We start from the raw sequence: 17,864 nt of genomic DNA, 5'->3' as shown, positions 1-17,864 counted from the left end.
ATTAAATAAAATTAAAAATTGATGCAAATTTCACAATGTATAAACTTACAATTTTTAGGTACTTTGTTGTATGAAAAACAAAAATGTTAAAGTATAATTTATACAGTGTTACAAAAGGTTATGGTAAATGTATAAAGGTTAAAAAAAAATTAGTTCACCAAAGAATTACTCCCTACGCAATGCAGAAGTAATTCCTATAGTAAATATTATAATATAAATAACTGTCATTAAATTACAAATGAAAGAGGCAATAAGGAAAAATTACAGCAGCAGAAAGAACAGAGCAAAGTGTATGAAGTGTTGAAGTGTAGAATTTATAAAGTGTTACAGAAGATTATGGTAAATGTATAAAGGTCAAATGCACAGAGTCGTGTTTCTTCGATTATATTATAAATTGAATAATTATCAACAAATTAGTAATAAAAGAGGCAATAAGTAAATAGGTTAAAAGTAAAGTTTACATAAGTTATCATTTTTCTATTTGCCTTTGAAAATTTTAGACTCCAAGATTTGTATAGGATCAAATATTGCTCATGCATTGAAACTGTTGAAATTGCTGTTCTCTTATTTGTTTTCTCTCTAGTTTGGCGTTACATTTTGAGTATGTTTTGATATTGAGGCCGTCAAAAAGTCTATATAGGAACAAGATGAATTCTGCTCCTTCCTATTGAGCTTGAATGGCTAATTTACTTGGAATATATAGAAACAGAAAGTACAATTTGAAGTATTAATTTTTAAAATCATTCAAAAAAAAAACTTACCCCATTTTGCCATATTATCCATCTAGGATTCTATGGTATTCCTAAAGATCTGAGTGCAGTTTTTCACTTTCAAGCCATCAGCATATTCTGTTGTCAGCTGCTACTCTATGTGATTAAAAGTGGTCAGTTCTTTAGAATCCTGATATGAAAAAAGAAATTTTTAAATGGAATGTATATATGTATATATATATAAATCTTGAACTCAAAAAAATAAAGAGATATTGTTTTATTGATTTCAAAACTCTCATACAAAATATCATTTAGCCACATAACAGTGATGTCAGTCTAAGAGACACATTACTCAGTTAAGTATTATATTTTTTTAATATGAAAAAAACCAAAATATTGATTAAATAGCTTAGTTTAACCCAAGCAGTTTATCATTAAATTAAGCTTAAGCTTACACCTCTGGTGGGTTCACTTGTTACGAAGACCACTAACTTACCTTGTATTAAGCCTGGGAGGTTATCTGAAGGTATGGTATCTGGTTTAAGACCCCTCTTTGAATTCGGCTTGAATGAATGTGTAGTTAAACAATTTTGACATGCATAGAATTGTTTATTACTATTGTTTATATTTGTACTTATCATTTTTACAAAAAAGGTTTATTGCAATAACTATTTATGCACATGCAATGTCCAATGTCCTATCTTCAAATCAAAGTTTTCACTATTTATATCTCAGTTCTTTTACAACAATATAATTAACTGCTTTTTTAGAAATTTCCTGTATCCCAGGTCAGCGTTGGCACATCCAAATGAAAACTAATGACAGCTGACACACAAAGCTCTGAACTAAACAACTGGAAACATTTTATACTAAATATGAGAATCGATCAATTTTGTTAAGATGTTTTGGAAAATTTGATTAATGAAAGTTAGTTTTTCGGCAGAAGTAAAAAAAAGCATGCGCAGGCTAAGGAACTATAAAAAATGGCCGCATTTTATATGATATAATTTGATGCTTTACAGTCCGTACACCCTCGGTAAAAGCGGTAGTTTAAGTAGTTTTGCATTCTTAGCGCCATCTAAATTTCGTGGAGCAGAAGCTTTTTAGTGTTTCGCAATTCACCCAAGCTTTTAAGGCCTTCATACTAAACCAGCCCTGGAATATAATGTTTGCCGTTTTAAGAATGTCTCTGCTATACCGGCCGCCATAAATTCATTTCTTCCTCGCCCCTCACTGCTGCCCCGCAGCAGCTACCAGAAAGGATTAGGAGGTAGCGGAGCCTTAAGTGTTTCAGTGAGAATTTGCTACTGCAAAAATAAGAAAAAGTATTTTAAGGTAATGGCCGGGAAAGTGTTAGAGTATATGAGTAAAGATTTCTAAGTCGGCGTATACCAAATCACCAAACACCTGCTGAAATTCAGAGCCGCCTTCGCGAAACAGGTAGTGTTACTCATGTGACTTTCAATTATGGACGGCACCATATGATAAGAACTCCTCAGATAGACGAACAAATTTTGGAAAGAATCTATAAAGATCCTACATTAAGCACCAGAGGGTTAGGTTTAGAAGTAGGAGCATTTAAAAATATGTTTTAAAGAACATTGAAAGAATAGCAGCTTTATCCGTGCCACATCCAAAAGGTACAAAACCTTTTGCCTACGGATTTTGGGATTGGGCATCTGTCAATTTGTTATTGAAAACAGACACATTTACATTAAAATTTAAATTTTTTTTGCAGATATAGCATGCTTTACGAGAATTATCTAATTTTCATAATGAACATGTTTACGATGATGAAAATCCCAATGCCACTAAAGTAACTCATCTGTGTGAATTACTTAAAATATTTAGAAAATACGCTGCTAGGTTTATTAGAAGAATTGCCATTACAACTTCAGCAAGATATGTGGTTCATTTATGATGGTGCTCCACCGCATTGCACTTAAAATATTCGAAATTATTTGCATCAACAATATCCAAATAGATGGATCAAATAGCTCACCGGACTTGACTCCATTAGATTATTTTTTATGGGGGTCTTAAAAAACCATCATGTACTCTCCTACTAAAACTAATAAGAATTAAGTAAATAAAGAATTAATAAAGTTAAATAATAAAATCTATTTATATTAATAATATAATAAATCTAATTTATTTACTTATTATTAATTTTATAAAAATTAATAATAAGTAAATAAATAAGAATTAATGGAATAATAATTTATTTAAAATTAAAAATAGCGTTTCTGGAATAATAATAATTATTGATTCTTTAAATAAATTAAATATAAATAAAGGATGCAAACAAGAAAATTGAATTATTAATTTTATACATAATACCCTAATGTAGTATCAAAATGCAGTTTGGTTGAACGATCCAATGGAATGGAAATTGATTTTTTTTTTTTTTTTGAATAAATATTTTGAAAAATTTCTTTGGGCGGACATGGATTTATTTGATTTTGGATATTATTTAAAATTACTGTAGTTTATTTTTGAAAAATTTATTTTTCTACTACCTTATAAGAAAATTTTTAATTTTATTTCCCTGCCTAATTGAATTTTTTAATTTGAGTATATCTTGCTTATTATTTTTCATAAAATTAATTTTTTACATTAAATTGTGCTTATTAATAAAATAAGAGTAGAAAAAATTATATGAATACTGTAGGAGCAGTGTCTTTTCCTTACAGTGGATGCTTTTGCTGGATCAAACTTCCACGCAAGGAAATTATGCACTTTGCTCCCTTTTGTTATACAAATAACTATTATTTTTTTAAGTTTTCTATATGTCGACATATTAAAGGGAAAAGCCCAACTTAAACAATAGGGTATTGTATATTTAGAAAAAATAAATAAATGGAAAACAAAATTTATAAAATATTGTAGTATTGTACTTTAATTTTAATCTTAAATATATAAATGCTATTAATCTTTTTGAAATAAGTACCTATTTTTTTAAATAACTTTTATACCTAGGTAAAAAAGTAATTTAGAGAAGTAATTTTGGTAAGTGAAAACACAATGGATTTAATTAGTTATTCTGTTATATAAACGTACCATATATTAAAAGTTTTATTTTATAAATGCTGCAAAGACATGTATATGACTGATTTGAAAAGAAAATTAATTATTTTATGCTAAAATATTCATTTAGAATCCACAGTTTCGATTAATACTCGTAAGAAAAAACTGCAAGAAACTTATGAGATAGGTAATGTTTTTTCAAATATTTGCCTAAAACTTACATAAAAAAACTATAAACACATATACTTATACCGGGTGGTACGTAGCCGAGCGGAACGCGTATTTACATACTATACTACAGCACAGATCACCATAAAACTCAGCGGCTCTGCACCGCAGTATAATATGTAGTTGAGAAATGCGCTTATGTATCACTACATAATATACTACGCTACAGAGCATTAGAAAGAAAAATGTTTTTATGTGATTTGTTTGGTGCTGTGAAATTGGTAGTAACAGAGTGAATAAATGTGTAATTATTTATGTTATTAATATTATTGGTTTTTGTTTCATTTTTGTTGATGATTTTATAATATACAAGATAATATACAAGATGAGGCATGTTAAAATATTTAATGAATACAATGCTACTTTAAAATTTAAAAACAATGTTCTGCAGGTGTGTTGTATTTTGGGTTTTAGAATTTCGATAGTGCTTTGTTTCCAAGTTAGGTTTTTTATTTTTATGTATATGAATACAAAGTATGTATCTAATTCAAAGTATGTGTAAGTACATATAAATTGTTAGATTTTAATAAGGTGCTACCTATTTAGTTTAGATTTGATATTTAAAGGACCTAATGAATAAAAATAAAGCAATTACTTTTGCTTAAAATATGAAAGCAAAACCTCAAGATTTTGCGGATTAGAAATGGTAGTGAAAGTAAATGGTTAATGAGACAGAATGTATAGGAATACACAGATTATTAATTTTCTTTTTCTTTTACTCATCTACCTAATATTATCTACTTGATTGCACATGTTACCTATCTATAGACAATATAACCAAACTTAAGGAGTTTCTACGAACATCACTGTTAATCAGTAAGAAAAAGCTGTAAGAAATCATTCAATATTTTATTAGATTTATTTTATATAAAAAAAAATAAAAAAGATGATACCTAGTATTCATTCAAGATTAAATTCAATAGTACCTATCTTAAAAGAAAAAGTTGAAATATTTAGTGATATATTGCGTTTCGACAATTGTAGGGCACAAGTTTATTTAGTGACCTTGGAGCCTTAACGTCTTCGAAAACATATTATCTATTGTCTTTAAAATTAAATTAACTGCCTGTTTTTGCCAAAATAATATAAAGCTATATTATAATAAAATAATGCTTGTTGAACTTACTAAATGTATGTATAAACATATTTTTCTAGAATCAAAGTCCTTACAGAAGTCTTCAAAAAGCATTTTAGTTTGAATATAAAACAATAGTGGACGTAGTGATACAATAAAGACTAAAAAAATCTAAGCAATAATAATAACAGCAAACCACTTGTTAACAGATGATATTTATACTCAATAGTCGATCTATTTCCCACAGAGTAAGCTAAATTTACGCCGCGAGTACCAATTTAGTCGGAAGACTTGTTTGGCCCTACTTAAAGCTAACTGGCCCTAAGCAAACTTTAGAAGAATAGTGAATTAAAACGAATGAATGAATTAAAACGAAATTCATCACTATTTTTTGTTGTTTTGAGTTTTTAATTTCGTTTTTAATTCATGTGAATTGCAGAATAACATAAATCAACTTATGCGCTATTATAATTTGGTGGTTCAATGTGTGGCTACTTTGAATATTTTTACCAACATAAGGGCATTTTTCGCTATTTCAGAAAAGTTTACCCCAATTTATTATTCATACAAGCAGATTAATGATAAAAAATATAACTCTGTACTTTCTGAAGCGAAACCGATATATTAAAATTAAACCAAATTTAGGAATGAACTAAAGAAATTACGTTTTACGCGTACGTATTTAAAAGTTATATTCACGTACCTTCAAAAATCCTACAAGCTACTATTAAAATTTGTAAAATACAACATACCTTCACAATATTAGGTATTTGTTTTCAAATTTTCCAGTCGCATCATATGCATTAAATATTTAAACACCCTCTATCTTGTATATCGAAATCGCAAGCAAAAAAAACAAAATTCAATAATAATAATAACAACATAAATAATTACACAATAATTAAATGTGTTACTACCAATTTTACAGCACCAAACAAATCACATAAAACATTTTTCATTCTAATGCTCTGTACCGTAGTATGGTATGTAGTGATAAATTAGCGCATTTCTCAACTACATATTATACTGCAGTGCAGAGCCGCCAAGTTCTATGGAGCTCTGTGCTGTAGTATAGTATGTAAATACGCGAGCGGAACATAGGAAATCCCATGTAAATTTTAAGGGAGTCAATTATTGGCTTCCCTGTACATTTTACAGAAAAAATTTAAGATAACTTTTTGAAGAGACCAATCTGGCAAACCCTCGTGCAAAGTTTCAAAAAATTTTAATAAGCGAATCTTGAATTATTCAATTAAATGTAATTGCAAAATTACCAAATTTTCGGTTCAGGTAAGACCAGACCCCAGCCGCCAGCAAACAATTTGTTATAAGGCTTTGTCAAATCTGACGTACAGCCGAATACAAGAAATGTAGTGGTTACATTTATAAAAGTACCTCCTAGTATCCTTACTGTAATTTTAGGATCCAGTATAGGTACTTTAAATGTAGTGTTTTGTATAAGATTTTTAGTTTTTAGTATAAGCATTTATTTTTTTTTTTTAATTTCATCTAATCTCTCCTATTATATAACTAAATATGAGGCAAACAAATTAATAAATATTACATTCAGGATGCAAACTATGTGTTTTTTTATAAGTAAAATTTGTGTCTTTTACACGCATAAGATATAGACAGCTAGATGGTTTTTAATGTAAAACTTTATTTTAAAAAACATACTTCCACTTTTCTGACTACAAAATTACTTTTTATCAAAAGATGTTAGTACTAAATATAGAGATGGGGTTTTCATGAGTAAGTTATTATAATAGTATATCATAATATGTATAAATTAAATAAAAACAATAATAAAGGGCATTGAATGTGGCAGCCAAAATCCCCGTTAATAATAACCACCAAATTAAAATAAATCTCAATACCCAAAAAAAGAAATATATAAAATTTGAAGACAAATAAAAAGATTTTACCTTTTTGTGACAAAAAGTAAATCTCTAATGACTTAATTCACAGAATAAATGGGCCTAAGTAATTTGTACCATCTATTCTCTCATCACTTATTATAAACACCCCCACTGATGGTAATTATTAAATTACAATTTTTGGTTAAACTGATTTTACGTACTTAAATCTTATCTTTAAATTAACTATTATCTTGCTATCAACTATCCTGAATTTCTAGCTTTATAAAACTAAGCCCAAAAATCCCGAATAATAAAATTCAAATAAATTTTAAGGCCGGACTTGTGCAACTTTTTACGCTTGAGTGAGTGGCTGGGACTGAGGTCAGGGCGGCTATTCTGTAATTTTGGAGGAAGTGACACTTCCTCCTGAGAGGAGGGATCTCACATCACGTTCCTCTCCCTAGGTATAAAAATTAGTATTCTGTAATAGCAGTGACCGTATGGTGAACGATCATCACGATCATGTAATTCTTACAGCGTTGCCAGATTCTCGACCAATAGAATACGCGCGCTCATACGTTCGACGCGCCGCTGACCTGACAAGGATTTTGACATTTCACGTACCGTACCGGATGCCGGGTATTTATTATTTATTTTTTTTGTACAACGGATTAAAAGACATTAATAATTGTCTGTGTTAGTGTTACCACTTTAATAAATTAGAAATTAGATAGTAGTATGTGGTATTAAAATGGCAGAGTGTAATCGATCGACCCCCATGACCAATGGACAAAAAAAAATTCTAACTGAGTGGATGAAAAAACACCCCCAGCTACAAAGTGGACTATTTTCAAATAGTTTTACAAAGAAAGACGCCCAAAACTTGTAGGAAAACATCACTGTAACGCTAAATGCATTCCCTGGGGCATCCTGTAAAACTTGGAAGCAATGGCGAAAAGTAGGTAAAACATTAGGGTAAATAAAAACAGTTTTGAATATACCTTTCATTTTTAGTCTTGGCAAGATTTAAAGAAAAACATAAAGGCAAAAAATCCATAAATAATCCATACATAAAAGCAAAATCCATATTATGGTTATTATTATACACAATAATAATAATCGGAGGGATTTTTTTATAATCAGAACCTTCAAACCAAACAAAACAACGCTATTTTTTTTTTGGATTTTCATCACCTATCTCGGAAGTTAGATTAGGATATCCTTCTCCCTCACAATTTAGCAGTAGAAGTTTGATCACGCATTTCTCGCACGATGTGAGCGCTCCCCTGTTTACAGAATAAACTTTTAGTAATTTTCGAGTGAGCTCCGCCCACTTCTCGTGTGAATGTTGTTTCACGCGTTTACAGAATAGCCGTCCAGATGTCTACCAAAATAGTACGTGGGCGTCTGTAGTCAAATTTTACAAATCAAATGTATAAATTAAAAAAAAAATTAAATATTTTTATTTATTTAATGGAATGATTAAATATCACTTAAAATATTACTTTATGACTCTTTTCACATAAAATTTTGCGATTTAAACATGCATGCCATGTGACAATACAAGCAATACCGGCACACGGACTATTCGCGACACATCAAAGATTCTAATAGATCTCTGAACTGGACTTTTCTTAAGAAATAAAAATTGTCTTCGTCATTTAAAAGTCCATTTTATGAATAAAGTAATTATCTTTTTAATTTTTGAATTACAAGTAATATCTGTAGTCTCGTCTATTTCCCATGCAAAAAAAGGGACTGCTTGAATTTCTTGGAAAATATGCTCATCGACGACATGTGACAAACTTTCAATGATTTCATTTTGAATCGTTTTTGATGTGCCCGAAAAAACATTACCTTTTAAAAATTCGTCAAATTTTGAATCGTTTTTACCCCACAAACTTCTTTATAGTTGCCACGATTAATCGACTCTTCGGTCTCATCATGTCCGCGAAAAGCTAGTTCTTGTGAAGGTTAATAAAGAGTAATGTCAACAAGCCGCTTTAAATTTGACCGGTTTTCACGTACTTGATTGTTAAAAGAAATAATGGCTTCTTTTTGAGCATTATCTAAAGCAGAAGCAATATTTTGTTTTCCAAAAAGCCTTAATTTACAAGACGAAGAAATGTGCTCCTTTGATTTTAAATGTCTTTCAATGGACCGAGGCAAAGTTTTTAAATCAGAAAATCCAGTTTTCGACTACGTAGAATATTTAGCTTGGACAGAAAATAACAGACAAGCCCAGCAAAAAAGCTTTTCTCTTTTAACCGATCCGGTCAACCAATCATATTTGCTGTACCAAGTCAAATTAAACCCGCGATTTTTGTCGATTGTCTGCAGATCGCAATGAAATTAAATGGGACTGAGGCCTGCCCAAAGTCTTAATAACATAATATTTGGCATCAAAGCTTAATGAACTAAAATTGTTTAATAGCAGCCAGTCTATTAAATCTTCAGCTTGTTTGATTTCATTTAATTTGTCCATTTTTCAGCAAAAAAACATTAGAAATGATATGATGATTAATAAAAGAAGCCATTAAATAAAAATATCTTACCTTGCATCACTCAAATACATATAATAATAAATTATTAAACACGATAAATACCTTAAATTAAGTACCAAACACTATAGAGTGTTTGGTAGGGGGAAATAGAGGGACACAGAGGGAAATCCGGCCGCACAATTAAATCGATAAATCGACAAAATCAGGTTAATCTTATTTCGCGTGATGAAAACGGCGTTTGTCGGCGCCAAATCGAGTGCACGGCCCGTTGGATTTTTGACCGCTGGAGGAGGCTTGCCTCCCTTGCTACGTATGGTTTTTCTTATTTCGTAATGTATCGCGTTCTCGCACACGTTCTGTGTCGATGTGGATGAAGCGAAGAGCGAAGCCACCGTAATATAGAAAGCCAGAAACATCATCCCACTCTCCAGCAGCTACGTCACGTCGAACGTCTATTGCCCGAACGACTTGACTTCCTCGCCCAGCCCGGCAGCATGGAGGTAAGTAACACGCGGCATCGCCATTCGGGAGGCCGTTCGTGTTTGTCAATGTAACACGCGGGCTGGCAGCATGAAGGTAAGTAACACCTGGCATCGCCATTGAGTACCTTTCGCCATTGCGCAGAAGTTGTAAACATTTCTCACAATAATATAAATTGTATTGGAATAAGCTTAGAAAAATGGTTAATAAAATATTTAACGCTATTTTTCATGTCACAAGAATTAAAAAATATCAAATAATAAAACTACTAGTTTATGTACCCTATTGACCTTATTTGATGCATTTATTATTTGCGGCTGAACTTATAAGAATAGAGATATCTAAGTAATTGATTTATACGGATAAAAAAACCAGAGAAAGAGAGTTTTTTTTTTAACTTAGATTGTAATATTAGAGATATTTATTTTCGCGCTTAATTAAAATGCTGCTCAAGCCAAATGGAGTCCATTTAAAAAAAAAAAAATATATATATGTTATATGAGAAAAATAGTGATGTCTTCAATTTTCAATTGAAGACATTTCACAATTCTCAAATTACAACGAGTAGGCGTCTGTTGCTTTAGTTCCACGGCAACTCCACGCCTTTTGCGAACTCCAAGAAGTCGCCGATAAGAAGCAGCTTAGTCAGGAGCAGAATCATCATTTTTATATTATAAATTCAATTGTTTTCTGTAGAATAAGTTAGTTATAAGCTCAGTATTGTAAGACGAATTTATGTGGGTTAAATAATATATATATTATTTAACCACATATTATATATATATATATATATATATATATATATATATATATATAAATAATACCACTTAGGACCACTATAAAATTTAGTTTCTTTTATCGCTTTTAGAAAAGTCGGTAAAAAAAAGGATAACCGTTTAAAAAAAAAGTTTATTAACAAAATGAAATTAAATGTGTAATAATAATCATAAAAAAGGAAATAGTTAATTCGCTATTTTTCTGTCACCTAGTCCTTTATTGTTTTCGACACATTTGCCAAGCGAATGTGGTGCAACTGGCTTTTTCTTTCCCCATTTACCTTTACCTCCTTGGAATCTTCTTTTTCCTAAAGAAAATAAGAATTAGTATAATACCTCATAACATATTTCTGAGATTTTTAATAGCCATACCCACTGTAGCCATACCTGAATATTTCGAATGTCTTCTTGCTATGGCTGTAGGCTGCACTGATATTTTTTTTCCCTTTCTAGTTGTTGGTGGATGACTTGGCTTATATATTGTGTTTTTAAAAGAAGTATGCAATAAACTTAATAGTTGAAGTGGTGTTTTTGCATTCGAGTGGTAATTTTTCATTAATGCTTCTATAGCCGGTTGAAAGTGTTGTGGATCGTCTTCCAAATTCTTTAGTAGTGTGTTTTTGAATTGATCAATAAATTCTTTTAATTTCTCCCCTGTTTCTCTTGCATCAAAACCATCCTCAATATCCATAACACTTTTAGTAGTAGATTCTATGTGTTTGTTGATTGCTTGGTGCAGCTTCAGAAGTATCTAAGAGCCCAATGTATGGTAGATGTTCAGCCTGAGGCTTTTCCAGACAAGGTTCTTCTAACAAAGAACAAAAAAAATTGGTGGTGCGTCATTTCCCGTAGCTATATTATATAATATTTCTTTGCTTCAAAGGGTTAGTGTATTATATGCAGATTCAAGTTTAAGTACATCGATGATTGCCGATTGATGTTTACAGATCTTTCCCGAGTTGCCAAACGGACATGAACAGATGCCGATACTCATATCCACAAAATAACTTAGAGTGGAATCAGAATTACTTTTAACTAAATATTGAAAGTTGCCAGGTACTACTTCAGTAATGTTTTCTTTATTTACATCCTTGCAATCTGGCAATAACTTTAACATTTTTGTTCGATCAAGTTTTCCCATTATGACATCTAATATCCTTTGTATATAATACCTACTAATGCTAATCGTTATAAAATCTACTAGTTGGGTAAGACTATAGGCCTTTGTTCTTTCAAGAGGTATATCTTTAAACAGCCGAAACATTATTTCAACATTGTTCGTATTAGTGCCCCGAGTCATGAGATTTTTGCCGTAAAAAAGACACCATAACTCCTTTCGCGCCAAATAGTTTTCAATATATTTATTAAATTTTGAATAATTTTGGGAAGATTTTATAAAGACTTTAATATTTTCTTGTACATCTTCTTCTTTGGATGACATTAAAATTGCCTTGAACATATTATATAAGGTTTGGCGGTGGTCTTTTTCGACGCCATTATGCGCGCTTAAAAGCCATTTCCAAACTGCTTTGAGCACATGAAAAGTGGATAATAGCAGTTTTGAATTCGGAAAAAACTCTTTAAGCACATTTCTTTCCTTCAAATCATCATCTGTAATAATAATGTTAGGTGCTAATTTATAGGTTATTATTTCCAATAAATTCTTGACTCCTAAATGAAAGAGTTCTGTTTTCTCGGACGTTGAAACAAGACAACCCAAAGGAAGTCCACCAATCGGAACAACAATCAACTCTTTGCATAATTGGCGTACATAATGCAACTATATAATGTTCGCCTAATTTATCATTTTTATGGGGTACATCAGAATTTGTTAGATTTTGTTTTAAAAATGAAAGCATTTAATTTTTATTTCTAGGGCCAAATTTATTTGCGAAATTAACTTTCCATAAGTACTTGAAATAATTTTTGGTGGGAAATTTTGCTCTATCTGCAGACATTATGCTAAAATCGTCACCATATTGTTCCATTTTATCAAAATTATATGTGTAGTATGCAGATGCTACCGAATGACCTCTCTCAAAATATGTTAATATTTCATTTTTTGTTTCAGTTTTGATGCGTCTTTGACTTAACGCAGCAATACTATCTATAAAATGGCTATGGTTATTCCTGAATTCAATAATACAGGGCCATTCGTTGGCTAGTTCATCAACGTTTTTAGCACGAGATCGAGAAATTTTTTTTATTTCTTTTTTAATTATAATAATTAACTGCGCACGACAATTAATGTTTTTAGATCTATGTTCCCGCTTTTTCTTATTACTTTCAGAAATTTTTCTTCCACCTCTGGTGTGAAAATGGCAATTATAAATTCGTTTAAAGACATTAAATCATGCCAATGAAGGAGGCGTTTCAATTGTCATCATTAAAATTAATAAATAATTACATAATGTGTAAACAAAATTTAAATTAGCTTAATCACTCGGTATCTTTGTGGTAGTTGACATTTCGACTAGGAAAATTTGACTTAATATTAATATTTTTTTATATAGAGCCGACTGTCAAATTATTTAATTATGGGACAACCCGTATGCATTTCCAAAATGTTTTTAATAAACACCATATAGAAATATTTCCTAAATATTTCAATTTCGCAGTGGCACAAAAACGTTATGAACGATGAGAAAATATAAAAGAAGGCCCTGGGATCTATGTTGCTTGAACCATTTAAACTAAATGACATAAATCGTAAACAAGTCTAAAAACTCCTTGATTAAATGGGTATTAAAATAATGCCTAGAACGACAAAATCAATGACGACTCAATAATTATCAAACCTTTCTTTGTCGGCAAATTAGTCCGACAAAGAGCCGACAAGGACAACTCAAATATGTATGGGACAACAATAAGTCTAATTCTTAAGTCGTAAGAGTAAACTTAATTATTATTAATGCTACGTACATCTATTTCTTCTTTATTCTTTAACCTGCAACGCAACAAATTATTTTGTTCTAAATAACAATACCCATCTGGTAAGCACGACAAATCCATGATTAATAAAATCAGACAATACAATAAAATATGCTACCTTTGTAAAATCACGAAGACAAATAATGACTGTGCATTTTCCATGTTGAATCAGCCATTTTTCGCTGTAAAAAGTCTAATGCAAAGTAGCACTCGATATCGCCAGTAAATTGGCCAGCCCGCGTGTTACATTCAAAAATGCGAACGGCCTCCCGAATGGCGATGCCGCGTGTTACTTACCTCTATGCAGCCCGGCATTAGGTATGCGCTCGGTAGGAAGGCATTAGGAAGTATTAATAATAACTTTTAATATCTTTAAATCTCTAATATCGGACAGATATGGAGAAAATTATTTAAAATGCTCATCTCAGAGAGCCGACCTCACCAAGCTTGCTGTTAGAATTATTTTCGATAATTCAGATATCAATCCTGAAATAACATGTGACTGTGGAATTCTTATGTCAGATCATGTAAAAAATGCGGTATTTAAGTTTTCAAACATTTCATTAAATAATTACCGAAAAGTCTAAAATAATACAATCCATGCCGCCAAACTAAAAAAAAATTATAGAGAGAAAAGAAAAACAAAATGTGTCCAAATCAAAAGATGAAAACCAAAAACCAGAACCAAAGACCAGAAAATATAAAAAAACTTTCCAGTTTATAAAATTAATTTATTAAATTTTTTTTTCTGTTTTTATCGAGTTTTTTTATCTAGCTATTTGAGTTTTATTTCTGTTGATGTTTTATTAAATTTGTGTTAAACCAACTTTCATATTATTATATTTATTATTTCATTATAATTATATTTATTTTTTTAAGAGTTTTGTATTTATGTTTTAATTTATTATAAATATATATTTCGGAAGGTATTAAAAGCTTGTATGGGTTATTTGCCTTATATTTATACCTGTTAAAGAATGTTATATTTTTTTATAATATTTTTGTTTTAATAAAAAAATATGATTTTATGTATTTTGTACTACTACCAGCACACTATCAATCTTAAACAATTATTTAGTATTTTATTAAAATTGCTTTAAACAATCTTACATTATATTATATTTATTATTTTCCTAAGAGTTTTGTATTTATGTTTCAATTTATTCTATTCTATATATGTGCATACATATAATATACTTTGGTAGCTATTAAAAACTTGTATGGGTTATTTGTCTTATATTTATAGCTTGTTGAAGTATTTTACATATAGTATAGTAGATATAGTATTTTTTTTATGTTGTTTTGTTTTAATTAATATATATAAATATATTTCAGTAGTTATTAAAAACTATTGTATCATATAGGCCTTATTTGCCTTATATTTATAAGTCATTAAAGAATTTATTGATTTTTATATCATTTTTGTTTTAATAAAGAATATGTTTTTATTATTTGTACTTCTTTCTACTAACACACTATTAATTTTATTAAACAATATTATCATTTAAACGATACATAATGATAATATTATGATTTTAACAGCGGTAGTATTGAATAAATACGGCTATAACATACGACCGACACGGGATACTCAGACGTTCGACGTGACGTCACGACTCGAGGTTTCTGGCTTTCTATATTACGGTGGCTTCGCTACTACCTTCAAAAACAGACAGGCTACAGAGGTCCAGCCGCATCAGTATTCAGCCTATTAAGTATGCAAAATTTACTTACGGAAAAGACATTGAAGCTTTTGTCTATCGAAGTCGACCAGCTTATTATCTGATCGGCCGCAATACATCTTCAGTTTGTTTTGTTTTGATGAATCTACGTTGGGCATTTGGTGGGGGCGCGTGCTATAGTAATTTAATAATTAGTATTTTTATTTTTGGGTTATTATATATTTTAGTGGTTATTTATGAACGACTGTTCGATATTGGCAATTTAAAATGCAATTGCGTTCTTTTGTAAGTAGTATTTATTTTTATCTATCTTTTTATGCTAGTAGTAATTATTTTTTATATCACTACATAATTTTTCTCTTTAAGTTAATGTTTCAAGCGCTTTCATACTCTATTTGATTAAAGTGAATAATATTGAATACCCATTTTTTTCTAATTAACGATTTTTATTGTTTGTCTACCCGAAAAAAAAATCACGCTTCGCCACTGACTTTTCTAAAGGGGGATTATCTGTGGGCGCCACAGGGAAATGTAGCAAGAGGAGCGACCAGCACCTGTATAAGGAGTGCCCGTCAGAGAGGTGACCATCTGTGTGAATTACAGTTTCCTTTAGCAGTTTCCTTATTAGTGGCATAATCCCACAATTAAATGCAAACTGCTGCAGAGAGACACAGAAAATCCCCCTTAACAAAAGAAAGGTAAATGGAAGGAGCGTGTCGGGTTATTTGGAGGTTCTCCCCTCGGTCGAAAGATGGCGCGGTTCCCGATTTGCTTTCTGTTCTGGCTGCCATTGCTATCGCCAGCCTTGAGATTGAGAAACTAAAGTTACAAAAACTATAAACTTGTTATCCCCGTTAATATTTAGTGTCCAGTTCCTGTGAAACAAGATTTAGTGCACTTCACAAAATAGGAATTAGGTATTTAATATTTATAAATCTAATAATCATGGGTACTCCGGTGGTGTACTTTCTGATGTGTTGTGTACTGTGTTACCTAAAACTTTTTATTATTAACATTAAGTTTCAGAAAATGTCTATGTTTAGGGGTGAAGTAAAGGCAAAACATAAATGCTGTGTCCCATGCTGCACAGACCTTTTCTAGCCGCTTCTGTTTTCCAAGAGATGCCAAATATAGACAGCAATGGATAATTAACACGATACAATAAATAAATGATAGGATGTTGCGCATGGTGGGTGGGGCGCTATCCGCAGCGGTGTCGTCACTCGTTGAGTGATTCGTTTATCTATCGTATACCGGGATTCTTCTGTATTTATTTCATCGTGGGATTGGGATTCTGTGTGTTCGTGCTTTCAACCGACAAGTGACAACTGGATTTTATTTATTGTATCGTGGGGTTTTAGGTTATTACTGTTATTGTTATTTATTTTATTACAAAACTTCTGGCAATTGCCGATGCCAAGTAGTAGTTCGCAGTGCCATCAAACCAGCAAGCAAGCAGCAGTATTACAAAACTTGAACTTTTAATTCATAATTTTTCTGAGTTTGGTGGATATTTTTATAATGCGGTGTGCTGTAGGGGGATGTAATTCAGACAACCAGTCTAAGAAAACACCTTTAGATGAAAATGTCAAATTTCATCGCTTCCCAAAAAACTCTGATTTGTGCAAACAATGGTTACATACTACAAAAAGAAAAGACAAATTTAATGTTAAGTCGGCTGCTGTGTGCTCTAAACATTTTTTAGATAGTGACTAAAAGATTAATTTAAAACACAAGCTCTTAAACTACACTCCAAAATGCTACCGTGGCCTAAAAGATGATGCTGTGCCAACCCAAAATTTATATCAATTTAGAATAGCTTCAGTGCCTTCAAAAAGTCAGCTTAATCATCAAATTTTAAATGAAAGAAGGCTAAAAGCTCAGTTTATTAACAATATCCTTGCAGAACCCTGGTTCTGCAAGGTTATTGTTAATAAACTTTTTCCTGAAATATGTAAGTCTTTGTAGATTTTTTTCCTAAAGTAAATTTAATATAATCAGGGTCGCACCAACTGAAATTGCTGATGGATTTAATGGTGATGGTTCAGGTGATGGAGGTACTAATAATGAAAATAAATTGGTGAAAGCTAATAGTTTGTCTCACAAAGGGTAATATTTTAAATTTTTATATCGAGTTTAATATAGTATGTCAAACCAAAAGAAAAATAATATGGCTATTTAAATAAACTGCTCGTCATAATGGGGAGACCTACTTTTTTGGAGTGTTCCCCTCATTATCACGAGCAGTTTATATACATTACTTGTATATTGAGTTCAAACCGAGGTTCAAACTGACCAGGAAAGAAATTTAATAAAACAACTGCAAAAAAAAATAGAAAGCCAGAGAAAGGAAATTGGAAAGCTGGAGAGTCAATTAGCTGGAGTCAAGAAAATTTTCTCTTAAAATCAGATAAATAAACTTAGTCAGGAAAAAAGGATAAAATAGTCAGTTAGTGAAATTTCAAATGCCATTGCAGTGTATTCTGCAGGTGCTCGAGCATATCGACTCAGCCTAAAGAATGGCTACCCATATCCGGCTGTCTCTACTCTAAAAGAATGGGTACGAAATATAAAGTTGGAGCCTGGTATTTT

The 17,864-nt window shown here is 31.0% G+C and overlaps 2 long non-coding RNA genes across 2 annotated transcripts; both read right to left on the bottom strand.

Annotated features, from left to right (window-relative positions):
- Window positions 1-274: 274 nt before the first annotated feature.
- Window positions 275-9,882, bottom strand: LOC126744019 (uncharacterized). Its single transcript, XR_007663041.1, has 3 exons — window positions 9,506-9,882; window positions 1,207-2,017; window positions 275-900 (listed from the first exon to the last, which is right to left on the bottom strand). It is a non-coding gene; the product is annotated as an uncharacterized LOC126744019 (long non-coding RNA).
- Window positions 9,883-10,774: 892 nt separating this feature from the next.
- Window positions 10,775-13,895, bottom strand: LOC126744018 (uncharacterized). Its single transcript, XR_007663040.1, has 3 exons — window positions 13,709-13,895; window positions 11,047-11,467; window positions 10,775-10,967 (listed from the first exon to the last, which is right to left on the bottom strand). It is a non-coding gene; the product is annotated as an uncharacterized LOC126744018 (long non-coding RNA).
- Window positions 13,896-17,864: the final 3,969 nt, after the last annotated feature.

The sequence above is a fragment of the Anthonomus grandis genome, chromosome 13 (assembly GCF_022605725.1).
Source record: "Anthonomus grandis grandis chromosome 13, icAntGran1.3, whole genome shotgun sequence".
Classification (NCBI taxonomy): domain Eukaryota; kingdom Metazoa; phylum Arthropoda; class Insecta; order Coleoptera; family Curculionidae; genus Anthonomus; species Anthonomus grandis.
Note: the sequence above shows the minus strand (reverse complement) of the source record. Positions and strands in the feature narration are given on the sequence as shown.